General features: G+C 37.1%; 1 long non-coding RNA gene across 1 annotated transcript; it reads left to right on the forward strand.

The window, feature by feature from the left end:
* Window positions 1–5,027: 5,027 nt before the first annotated feature.
* Window positions 5,028–5,572, forward strand: LOC136257060 (uncharacterized). Its single transcript, XR_010701788.1, has 2 exons — window positions 5,028–5,281; window positions 5,347–5,572. It is a non-coding gene; the product is annotated as an uncharacterized lncRNA (long non-coding RNA).
* The last annotated feature ends 7,452 nt before the right edge of the window (window positions 5,573–13,024 follow it).

Below are 13,024 nucleotides of genomic sequence, written 5' to 3' on the forward strand. Positions count from 1 at the left end.
AGAATATTTTGATAAGCCTACAGCATTTAGTGTGTGATTGTGCAATCACGCTAGAAATGAAGGTTGGTTCTGTGCAATCTAGCCACTGTAAAAGCTTGTCTACCAGTTTTCTAGGCTTATTAGTTCTGTGCAATAGTTTTAGTGTGTAAATTGTATTTGAAACATATTTATAAATATCGGCCGCCCACGCAATTACTCCACCCACACAATTCAAAATTATCTAATCGAATTTTCGGTGTTATCCCATTATCATATCGAAATGAAAATCCTGATATCGTATACCACTGATCCATGAGTTAATTGCATTAGGGAAGAACATACCTACATCTTGTTAATCTGGCATCATGCAGGGGCGGATCCAGAGTTTCGAAAGAGGGGGGGCACCTTTCTGAAAAACAGTTGAAGACCAAAAAAACTTGCTGAAAACCAGTTGAAGACCAAAAAAAAAAAAAGGTCACAACAATAATAGCTAGTTATCCTTACCTACTATATCACGTCTGTTATGTAAAATAAAATCCTATTTGTAGCTTCATAGGTAAGCTACACTGCCTCATGAACATTGTGACTGCTTTATTAGAGTAATTGACTGCTCTATTAGAGTATATCGATCTTGTATGCAATTTCTTGAAGGAGGGGGGGGGGGGGGCATTTGCCCCAAATGCCCCATCCTGGATCCGCCACTGTCATGAATTCTTATAATGTACCTATTAATGTCACGCTCCACCCCCCATGACAATGTAAACAGTCAACACACAGAGCTAGATAGTTATGTACTGTATGCCAAGGTAAATATTGCATGAATTTATGGCCTTAATTGTGTGTTACACTTTGTGTCTTTGTACAATATAGATGTTAGAATTTGTCATGAATAGTGACAGACAGCTAGGGAGTATGGCGTTGTGACAAAGTGTTTATTTTAGTAAATATCTAGCGATGGCTTTACTTACTGTTTCAGTGGTTCACCATCTTCATGCTATGTACTTTAATGTATACTACAATGATATACCTGGACTTGTGGAAAGGTACTGATTACTACGATAAAATAACCTGCACTCGGTTGCCAGGAGATAAAAAAGAAATAGTGCATTTCATGAATATAATAATAAAGGAAATGTAAGTGGCTATGAATATTATACATGTACACCATAAAAATTTCCCCTAGAGTATATATAAGGAATGGGAATATATGCCTTTACAGTTATGTGGGTGATTATGTGTAACATAGCTACAGTGCGGTGACTAAGTTGATACCATCCTAGCATTCCCGGTTATCGCTCGGGTGACATATTATTGTAATGTTGCTTTACATTAATTTTATAACTGAAGCAAGCTATCAACTTAGCTGTGATGATATCACATCATTTTACATATAGCTAGTTTCTGTGTGCATTAGCTGCATCATACTGTCTACATTACCTGATACATGATGCACGCAAGTCTACATTGACAATATACAATATGGCTAATCTCAACTCTTTGGTCAGTCATGGATGACGTTAACACAATATACTGTAATGTTGTGACCTCCCCTAGTCTCTGTTGAGGCTCCACAGCCAACTGTGGTATAGTCTCTCCCGCAATCCTATAGTGGATGGTTGCAATTGTCAAACCAACAGGTGTTAGTCTTTGTGTCACTGCCACTGGGAACTTTCTGACAAGTGTATGTAATGTATAACAATAAATTACTGATTTTTGATTGTATATGTGTACTATCCAGGGGCGGATCTAAGAATTATAAAGGGGGGGGGCTAACTCAAGGTACTAATCTCTTGGGTAAAGGTGTGTGAAGCATGCTGGAACTAGGGGGGTCTGGGGGCATGCCCCCCAGGAAAATTTTGAAAAATAGATGCTAAAATACTGCAATTTGGAGACATTTCCACATAAAATTCATAATATTTTCTCCCTGTAGATATTTTATATACTGCCTTTAGATTATAGGTATGGCTCTCTGACTCTGAAGTATTTTGCTAATGGAAAAGTTTGGGTAGGTACAGGCAACCAAGTACATGATGCACCCCTCTCACAATTGCACAACACTGAATAGGTGCATATTAGAATAATAATGTTGAAAGTGGAAAATTTTGAAATTTGAACAATACAAGATTGAATCTGAGAGCATTTTCAATGGAAATTGTGTACCTGAATTAAGTATTGTCATACATATTAACTACACAAGTAGATGAATGAAGCCCTTTAAACAGACCAATGCACTTCATTGTATGTATAGGTGCAGGCAGATTTGGAAAAATTCCATAACAGAACCAACTACATGTTTCCAGTGAATGTTCTATTAGAGTAGTTAGCTGACTGCTCTATTAGAGTATCTCGATCTTGTACACCTCCAATGCTGATCCGGGTCCTTGTTGCATAAACTTTAGCATAAATCCACTGATAATACTATGGAAAAATGTTTATAAGGTGGTTTTATGAGTATTTGTATTATTAGTGATCATGTAATTATGCTAAGACAAAATTTCATTATAATACTCAGCATATTGATCAAGTAAAGCCTAAATATGAAGGGGGAGGCTTCAGCCCCCAAAGCCCCCCCCTGGATCCGCCCCTGCTATCAATAGTTCATAATAAAGAGGTCTTTTAGTATGGACTCTTGGTACAAGAGGTTATTGGTAGAACTTTATTACAGGAAAAAACACTAATGACACTTAGATGGTTTATTAATTGCAATGTTGGTTTACAGTTAAATGGCTTCTATCCATGCAAGAATTATGATGTTGTAAGAAAACAAAATGTTTGGATTACAGCACTCTCATATGGTGGTCTATAGCTAGTATCACATTAAATTTTTTAGTTCACAGATTTACTATACAGATTTGGAGACCTGTATGCCTTAATAACATTATGAGACCAACTAGATGTGATCATCATTCACATGTAACTAGTAGCTAGTAATGTGCAAGGACTTGCATGAGGAATAAAGTTCTCCTAAAATTAGTTATTTGCTAAGAAACTGTATGAGTGAGAAGGGTGGTGGCAGCTAATTGGTCATATTCATAGAGTTGAAGAATTACACATAACTATATTCAAATGTTTTGATAGGCCCGTAAGATGGAATGCAATCCATCTATGTACATGTGTCTTGCTTAACTGTGTTACCTGATCCTGCATGGTGGTAGCTGCAGCTTTATGTGTTTAAAGTGCCAAGTGTTCACAATTTTTTCACAGCAATATTTGAAACACATTGCTCTTCAAAGCAGGCAGTGAAGTGTAGCTTAGTAATCTACTCTATGAATTTCCATACTGGGCATCCGCCACAGCATGTTAACGTTATTTCATTAGCGGTTATATCCATTTAGTGGCTTGAAGTAACAGCTGTTAGTGTCTGTGTCACCTATGCTTGGAAGGACTTATATACTTTGCTATTCATTCATGTAAGCATGGCCTATAGACATTTTGAATCACAAAAAAACTTCTATAGCTGCTAACAGTCTGTCACTATCAAATGTATGAATTTTAGTAGGCACAATCAAAGTTTGGTAATTGTAAGGTTTCAGCCAGGGTTGATGCTCAGTTGCTGTTGTTGCTTCCTGGAGCAAGAAAGGTTACTCACATTGCTCTGGTTTACCCAGTTGTTAAATAGGGACCTTTCTTAAATGGTGACTTTTTTGGTAGACCTACTTTTAAATGCTTTTGGTTGAATACATATTAAACTATAACATTACTTTGTTCTGTTGTAAATGAATTTCTAGTCACCTGTTAGCAACTATTGTGTGCACTATAATACATATCTACATGTCAGGAACATGCATTAAGCATGTAGCAAAGTAAGTTTCAATCACAGAGGCTCTTAAGATGGAATGCAATCCATCTATGCACATGTGTCCTGCTAATGGTGGTAGCTAACTTTTTCTATATTAAAACTAACTTAAAAGTGCCAAGTGTTCACAATAATCGCCACAGTGATGTGTGAAGCATATTGAGCAAAAGCTCTTCGAAGCAGGCAGTGATGTGTAGTGCAAAAAATTCTATGAATTTGCATACTGGGAATCCACCACAGCACATTATTTCATTAGTGTTAATGGTTATATTCATTTTAGTGGCTTGAAGGAACAGCTGTTAGTCTGTGTGCCAATAGTTTGAAAGGACTTATACTTTGCTATTGCTTTTGACTCATGCATGCATGCAAGCATGGCCTATACAGACATTACAAATCACAAAAAAACAAATGTAGCTGCTAACAGTCTGTCACTATCAAATCCATTACCTTTAGTAGGCACAATCTGTGCTTTGATACATAGAAAAATGTAATGTTGTGTAGTAGCTAGTATGTGCGTGTGTGTGTATTGTGTGTGTGTGTGTGTGTGTGAGAGAGAGAGAGAGAAAGAGAGAGAGAAAGAGAGAGAGAAAGAGAGAGAGAGAGAGAGGAATGCAGTTAAGATAAGTGGTCTGAGTTTGGTAATTGAAAGGTTTCAGTCAGATTTTATGCCCAAACTAGTTTACCTAGGTGTTAAATGGCAACCTGGTGACAACTGGGGAGGCAGACCATCCATAGCTTTGGTATAACATATCTAGTGGGCGAAGGTACAGGTGAGACTTAATTGGGCTGCCATGCCCACACATTCACATGAGATGCTGTACGGTACACCTTTCTGTGAGTTACGTATAATACTAGTCCTGCCCTCGAAGGATTATGCTTATGATGACTCTTAGCACCAGCCTACATGAGTAGCTAGCGCACAGACGTCCCAGTCAGGTAGGCAAGTGGTAGCTGAAGGTATTGCCTTTTGTGTGTTTGTTTGTTTGTTTGTGTGTGTGTATGTTTGTATGTGTGTTGGGCTCTGCTTTGTTGCTGTAGCCTAAGGCTGACTAAGAAGTTGACAGGAATGCATTGAAGTACATGAATATTTTTACTAATTCAGTGTGGACACTAATTAGCCACAGTGCATCCACCGCACTAGTTATATGGCTGCACATGGATGAGGTCACTGCTCTTTCACATATATATATACCAACAGCATGCATGCATGCACAGATTGCACACAATCACCTTCGCTGCATATTTCGGTGGGGACTATTCTACGGAACGGAACGGAACGGAATGATGGACTAAACTGCGGAACGGAATGCTTTCTCAGATTGAAGCTTGCAGCTTACCATTGCTGTACAAGTTATCAGTGGCACTTCCAGCAGGTAATCAAACGTTACCCCAAGAAAGATAAAACGAATTTAAGGATCGATTGTGGGTTCTTGTTGGTTGTCATTAGTAACGAAGTACTAATTGTGGGAATAGCTGACTCAGTGTGTTCATCTTCGGATATATCAAGTAGGGAACTAATGCATGACTTGTTTTTACTAGTATGTGAGTTATTTTTACTTACTTGACTTTAGAATGTACAGTCTGAGGCCCAGCCTTTCTAATCGGCATAAATCAGTATGTGTATAGCTACACTACAAAGGAAACAAGTATGGTGACAAGCTGAATCAACTCAGTCTAAGCAGAATCTAAAGGAATTTTGTGCAGTGTGTGAGGAGCAAACATTCAGATACCTCAAGGAGGCTATATTGTGTGAACATCAATGATTCATTAACAGAGTAGTGGACTATTGTCAGATATCTCAGCCTGAGTACTGAGTTGAATTCTGGATGGGGTCTATTTTACAGAATGGAATGCTTTCTGAATCAACTTGCAGCTTGGCTAGCTGCTATCATTGCTGAAATTGCATTTTATCAGTGGAACCTCCAGGAAAATGGAATAGGATAATTATAAAACATTAATTGATTGTTTAGGTAATCATGACTTTATTCAGTCTAATAAACAGATTATATGGTTGATTGAGTGAGTTATCACTTTCAGAATGTTCAGACGACCAGTGATGAGAAGCATGGATTCATCGAATTTTTGTTGTGGTTGGAGACATTAAATATCCAAAAGCAAACTGACTGTATAATATTAATTCACTTTCTTTATATTTTCTCAATTTTGAGCCTGTATACAAATAATTGAATTTTCCTTGTCAATAGAAATCCTAGAATAAGATGGGAGAGAAACTTATCTTTGTTTACCTATACTGTACAACCAGGAGTTCGTAATACTGATTTGTATGGGAGAGTGTCTAACTCTCAGTATGGCCTGTACAAACACCCTGCGTAAAGTTCACCTTTCATCAAATCAACACCTTTACTGGGGGATAGAAAACTGTTGATTAGTGTTGCTGAAGAAGGTAAAGCCTTTGTTCTGAAATAAGGCCGAGGTGTTACTTTAAGCAGGGTGTTTGGTGAATGCGTTCAAGTTAGACACTCCACCTTATTATGAACTCTTGGTACAACTTCAAAGGAAAATGAAGAAAACATACAGATGAATCAATAAAATCACTACAGTAGGGTGAATTACAGACTAGTGAGATCTTGGTTAATTAATGACAGTGGTTGGAGATTAAGTGTGGTAGCTTCTTGTTCTTGAATATGTTGCAAAGTGGAAGTACAAATCAAAATGGGATATCAATTTCATTATGAAAAATACATAAATAATCTAGCATTACTATTTCATTTGTCCTCCACTTAAACATGCTACAACAATACTAGTGTCAGTACATTGGCAGTGAGTCTACCTTGAAATCTCAACTCTAGAGTAGATCCAACACAGGACAGCCCGCACTGTAACAAATACATGTGATCCCATTGTAATTTCATGGACCAGCTGGACTGGGAATCACTTGAAAATAGACGAACAAATTTAACCTGTTTTGTTTGAAGTGAAGCATGTGAAATGTTACACTTAAGAAATCCTAGGATTCTTAGGTGGTATGTAATTAATGTGAGTGTTCCATTTCAGGTCTGACTAGATACATTGAAATTACACACACACCCTGGTCCAAATCACATTTGCCTGGTGGCTACAGGCATGGTTTCACATGCGGCTTATAATAGAGATTTGGCTGATCTTGGAGTTTTGGCATTTAGCCTGATTCAAGGCTAGCAGTCAGACACATCCTTGAATTGTGCAACAGATAAAATCAGCTCACTATTGAATACGGCATTAGTCCACTGCACCAGCTGTTAATATATAAATAACTCCATGCATACACTTCAGTGATGTTTGCAGAATATACCCTCCTTGCGGTCTGCCAAAATATTTGCTCCTCACACACTGCACAAAATTCTTCAAGTTTTAATTCAGCTGGCTCTTTCCTATTACCAGTATCTTCCTGCTTGCTTTATTTATACACTGACTTATGACTTGAAAGACCGGCCCAGACTGTTTTCTAAAGTCTAAATAAGAAAAACAGCTCACATAAAGTTCCCTTCCGTATGGATGAACATCACCGATACAGCTCATCCCACAATAATACTTCGTTACTAATGACAACCAACAAAAACCCACAATCGATCCGTTAATTCTTTTTATCTTATGTTTAATCACCCACTGGAGATGCCACTGCTAACTTATAAGGGAAGTTTCAGCAATGGTAAGTTGCAAGCTTCAATTTTAGAAAGCGTTCCGTTCCGTGGTTTAGTCCATCATTCCGTTCCGTTCCGTTCCGTTCCGTTCCGTTCCGTTCCGTTCCGTTCCGTTCCGTTCCGTAGAATAGTCCCCACCGCATATTTCTTCCAATTGTTCGCAGTTAACAACGAGGCTCTATAGCTATGATGCAGCTTGTCATCCAGAACTAGAACAGTGCTTGTGCTCCATGGCAGACTTACCTGCAGGTATATATAGCTATAAAGGCTGTCACAGCATTTATGATCATTCGTAGATATCGCTTCTTCCATCCTTTTCCACCAGTTTCTAGTGACGCCACAATTGTACCTTTGCTACAGTAGCTAGCTACAGTGCTACACGCATTTGGCAACTACAAAATCACATGTTGCTTGCTGGCAAAAGGAGTACAGGATAACACCCCCCGGGTTGAGAGTCAACTGGGTGCGTTCCACAAGCACTCATCATCTTTAGTACAACTATCTCACAGTGAATTGGTTAAGTCTACTTTATAGATGACTGCAAGCTACCCGACATAGGGAACTTTGCAGAAAGACATATAGCGAGAGCTGCATTTGTAGCAATTGTGAGGTAAGAAGATGTGGCTAATTCATGACTCGCTATTAATTTGCTATATCTATATCATCGCATTGCAGTGAGATCCACCATCAACATCACCTAGCTACGTAAAGCTGTCAAAGGAAGTGACAAAAGTAGTTACTGATGCTTTCAAAACTTGGACTGCTGACGATGTCTTGTGGTAGTACTGTATATAGATGCAAGAAATCACATAGTTATAGGTTCTGCTATAGTTCTTGGAAATGAGTATTTTGTGGTCTATTGAAGTTTGTCAGTGGAGAAACTTGTGATCATGGCTGGATCTTGTGAAAGCTATGAATGACACTGTATCAGGAATAGTATACATTAATTCAAGGTTTGCCACAGAAAAAAATTTGCCATAGCAATATTTTATTGTAACAAAATTTTTACAGATGCTACCTATAAGAACTAGTGATGAAACAGATTATGAGAAGAAAGCTGCACCCAACGGACAGAAGTAAAAGAGCCAATCTACATTAATTTAAGTGATGTAACATCCCTCAGAAAAAAAGAATCCTGAACGTGTCAAGAACTTCAATTTGTGAACTGAAAATTATAGTTGCTGTACAAATGATGTGCTTTTTTACTTGTTAATGAAATACGTCTTGTGGGTAGTAAATACAACACAGGAGCGAGACATTGCTAGCTATATTACTAGCGCAGTATAAAGCAGATGCAAAATATAGAAAATGTTGATTTCAGCTACAGGATTTTTTACATCCTGTATGCATTTCACAGTGTTAAAATGTACATTTCTTCACTGCCTCATTTCCAGCACCATTCTAGATGCAGTGAATCTTTCTCTATCCTCTGTATGAAACTTTACTGAAATCTACTAATTTTCTACTTATGAAATGTGGCTGAAATGACAAATTTCATGCACATTTTATACTCATTACCTACAAGCTGACATGGAACTTTTCGCCCAGTGTAAATGTTTTCTATCATATCTACAGGTGTAGGCAACCTCCCTTGTTTCACTATTTTTTTTCTATGATCTCTTAAATTCCTAATTTTGTAAACTATAAAAATTTCACATAAAAATTTTAGCCATACTTACAGTACATATATACAGCATAGGCACAGCAGAAAATTTAGGTACTGTACGTACAGTAGAGGGAACATTTGGTACATTTAACAAATGAACTATACTATATCACCAACACATTTCCTTCCCATTTATACTTAACAATCAATTATTAATAATGAAAATACAACCAATGGTCTGAGTAAATGAGAACACAGTTGGTAAATATGTGCCAATATTTTAAAATAACTGTGATGCAAAAGTCGATACATGTATGCACCTCAGTTATACAATTAAGCTAGTAGAATTTGAATATTTACGGATACTATGATAATTATGTTCTCGGGAAGCTGTATGCATGAAATTTTTTAACATGACCTCAGTAATAATTGTTAGAGGTTGTTTATACGATAGATATTATGTTAGTATATATAATTAAGCATGACAGTATCATTAGTATGACTAGTATCATATGGTATGGTAGTACTGTATGTACGTATACTAGGGAGCTTTGGCCAAACATATCACCTTCACATTACTTTCCTGGTGTCCTGGCAGTATTGCGAGTTAGGCATAACCAAAAATGCCTTCAGTACAACCCTAAATGCTTAACTCGATAAGGCTATAGCCTTGATTTTTTCACAGTTCGATGTCGCTTCAGCCCGATAGGTGCCTTTTGGCATACTGCATACCAGAGTTGAGGGTAACTATTTACTTTTGTAACTAAGTTACGTAACTGATTACTTTTAAAGTAACTAGTAATATAACTAGTTACTTGCTTTGTAACTAGTAACTTGTAACTAGGAGTAATTGTCTGAAAAGTAACTAAGTTACAATAGCAATTATTTACAATAGTTACATTGTAACTATAACTAATTGTGTTTTAAAAGCAAGAGCACTTCAATTTTTGTGTCATATTATGCTACAGCCACATTAAGTAGACAGATTCTGTGTACTGTTCTCTACGATTCAGCTTGAGTAACAGACGTAGCAATAATCAAAACTGACCTGAAATAGCCGCAGAATTGTTATTTCAAGTGAACATATGTATTGCATCTCATACTGATGCATATCTGAGCAAAATTCAAGCCATGATTTATAGTACGAAAGTAACTAGTAACTACAGTACTTAGTTACCTTTTGAAAAGTAACTGTAACTGTAACTAAATTACATGGGATAAAAGTAATACGTAACTAGTTACTTTTCTGAAGTAACTACACCAACTCTGCCACATACATACAATGCATGTATCATGGACTTACCTTAGTCCTCCTTTGTACTCCATTTCTTTTTGCTGACGGCCCAAGGTGTTGATTCACAGTAGTGCGCATGCGATGGCTTCCCTACATTAGTAAACAGGAATTGCTAGAAGCCATACAATATAGTCATCATTGTTACTATGATGAACACGCATAGGACTCTCATTACTAGAGGATGGACATCACTGGCATTTCCACTTGCCCAGCCATCAATTTTTGCCTAACCATCACAAGTAGCTAGCTAGCTCAATGCTAGTTACAGTACACTAGAAATCATGGCAGCGCACAAACAACCCTGTGACAGTTTAAGTTAGGAAATATGAAATGACTAGTACTGCTCTTGCCTATGCCCTTCAGTGCTACAAGAGAAGCTTTTAGTGCTGTTGTAATGCCAGCTTAATAATGCATGGGTGAAACATAGCTGATAATGTACACTGGTTGCATGCTGGATTAGAAATTGATTTAGGTCAATAATTTTTACTGTATTTTTTCATATTTTTGCTCCTGCTTCCTTTCCTGGATTGGAGGAGTCAAGCTACTTTCATGTAATCCTACAACTGAACAAGACTTGAACACCTTAATCAAGTGGGCAGATAGATGGAAGATGATGTTTAATGTATCAAAATGTAGTATAATGCAAATAAGTACGGCTCTTCACAAAAGCACCTATGAATGACAACCCTGCACTAAGTCTTGTTACAGAACACAGATACATAGTACCAAGAGTACATAATAATAGAGTAGGGAGGAGAGTGTCTAACTTCAGTGGATCCACCAAACTCACTGCGCTCAGACCTTGCGCAATCAACTATAGCCACCAAAGGTGACAAATGGCTTGCTCTATGAAGGAGGTTGTAGCACTTCTACTGATTAAATTAGGAAATATCAACAGTCTTCTGTTCACTTAAAGGTATTGATTTATTACTAGAAGTTTTATGGATTGAAGTAGGAGGGTTTGAGCGCAGTGTGTTTGTATGGATTATATTGAGAGTTAGACACTCTCCTCCCTCTTCTATTATTATGTACTCTTGATAGTACTGTATATTACATACTGTATATTAGGGATCATGGAGGTTTGCACTTTTTCACAAAAAAAGTATTAACCAGAAACCAGCCTCACAATACCTTATGGTGTCTTGGTTAGGCATAACCAAGTCTAAAAGTGCCTTCAGTATGATACAAAATGCTTCCAATGGTTGCTTTGAAATTTTTATTCAATGGAATTTCTACTGACTGACTGATATACTTATTATTATTAATACAGGATTTATGAAAGGTAGAAGCCCTGATTTATACTTATTAGTGCCTTTAGACAAGTATACGACTAAGGCCACAGACTTGATTTTTGTACTGCTAGCATCACTTCAGCCCACAGGTACATATAATGCATACATCATGGACTTACCTTTGTGTTCAATTTCTTTTTTCTGACAGCACAAGGTGTCAATTCATGGTAGTGCATGTATGATGGCTTCCCTATGTTTGTATTGGAAATTGTCTGCATTTTCCATAGTGACTATATTAATTGCAGAGCCACTTCTAATACTGTTCTTTGTGTAACTGGCTGAATCACCTAAAAATGGAGCTATACTTCACTTTTAGTTGGGGTTCGCGTTTTAATAGATTAAAACATTAATGATACCATTTTTTTCTTTTGATGTGGCATGCATAGATTCACCAGTCACAATTGCCATATGTTAAAAAAATGTTAAACCAACTTTGTTTAGGAATCGTATAACACCGATAACAGATCCCAAGTAATGTTGGACCCAGATAACAATCAAGCATGCTTGCATGTATACCCACTTATAAGGCCTTACATATATATGCTAATATAATCCAAACACTACAATGCATACACTATAGTTGTACATGCACATACGGCTGTTGTTCTTACAGTTCTGTTAATTCTATCCTATAGAAGTTTGCAATTTGCAGGTGTAAAAAACTTAATATACAATGTATTGTACGTATATCTTGCCATCACCCATCTTCCAGTTTTGCAGATAAGACCTTTAGCCAAGTGTTACAATCTTAGTCTCATGCAGTCACTCACTCATTTTCATCATGAACAATAATTCACTATAATCTTTGGTGCCTATTGCTAGTAGAGCTAGCAGCTGCAAAACTACTAGTACAAAACCAGAGGGCATGACAAAAAGAATATGCTCAATCTAGATTCCAGTCAAGGAGCAACAAATGGCCAAACAGCCAAACTATAACTAATTTGTTATACACCTTAGATGCTAGCAATGTGATTCAAGTAATTTGATGCCAGTACACAAGAAATTAAATTTGGCCCTATAGTTCTTCAAGTTGTTGCGTCAGGCCCTAGGTAGACTGCATGCATTGCCATTATTTGAAGAAAGCTGTTTTATTTTTATGTGTTGTGAAGAAGAAGATTCATAGAAAACATAAGACCTGGATATGCTGTGAAGTATTACTAGAGAAGTAAAATATATTATACAGTGGAACCTGAGTTATATCCGAACTCCATGCAGTTATCCACAAAACCGATTGCTCTGTTAGAGAAGTAAAAATATAAATTTTTTAGTTCTTTACAAATGCACTAAATACATTGTTTTAAGGTAATTTTCCATAGTTATGGACTTTTCAATTATCTGGACTACAGGTGGTCCCCAGCGGTTTGGATAACTGAGGTTACACTGTAGCTAAACAAAATGATAAGAATCCATGGTGAT

The sequence above is a fragment of the Dysidea avara genome, chromosome 5 (genome assembly GCF_963678975.1).
Source record: "Dysidea avara chromosome 5, odDysAvar1.4, whole genome shotgun sequence".
Taxonomy (NCBI): Eukaryota; Metazoa; Porifera; class Demospongiae; order Dictyoceratida; family Dysideidae; genus Dysidea; species Dysidea avara.